Source organism: Penaeus monodon, chromosome 22 (genome assembly GCF_015228065.2).
Source record: "Penaeus monodon isolate SGIC_2016 chromosome 22, NSTDA_Pmon_1, whole genome shotgun sequence".
NCBI classification, from domain to species: Eukaryota; Metazoa; Arthropoda; class Malacostraca; order Decapoda; family Penaeidae; genus Penaeus; species Penaeus monodon.
In genome coordinates, this window is record NC_051407.1 from 21,222,818 (window position 1) to 21,223,188 (window position 371).

Sequence of the window (371 nt, forward strand, 5' to 3'; positions counted from 1 at the left end):
CCACTGTCACACTGTAAAGGATCCATTGGCCATTTACCTATATGGTTTAAAGTTTTATTGGTTACTTTGTTTTGTCATAAAAAGAAGCCACACTCAAATGGCACATCCCATTACCAAACTTCCCTTGAATGTTTGTTCAGACTGAATAGTGGATGTACGTAAATCTTTTAAGTGTTTGTGCAAAAGTAAAAGTAAAAAAGACATATATCACCTCTTTAATATTTGTGGAATGGGATGAGGAGTGTAGCACTTGTGTTTGGTTGTGTTAAACATTTACAAATCTTTAATGGAATGACTTACATAGTAGTTCCTTTTATTGCCCCTATATATCTGGAAAATGGGAAAGGCAATCCAGCTATAAAAAAGCCCCT

The 371-nt window shown here is 34.8% G+C and overlaps 1 protein-coding gene across 1 annotated transcript in view; it reads left to right on the forward strand.

Moving 5' to 3' along the window:
• The window catches only part of LOC119586982 (RNA binding protein fox-1 homolog 3-like), a gene marked incomplete at both ends in the record, with an annotated part of 26,339 nt that overhangs the window by 19,525 nt on the left and 6,443 nt on the right, over positions 1 to 371 (forward strand).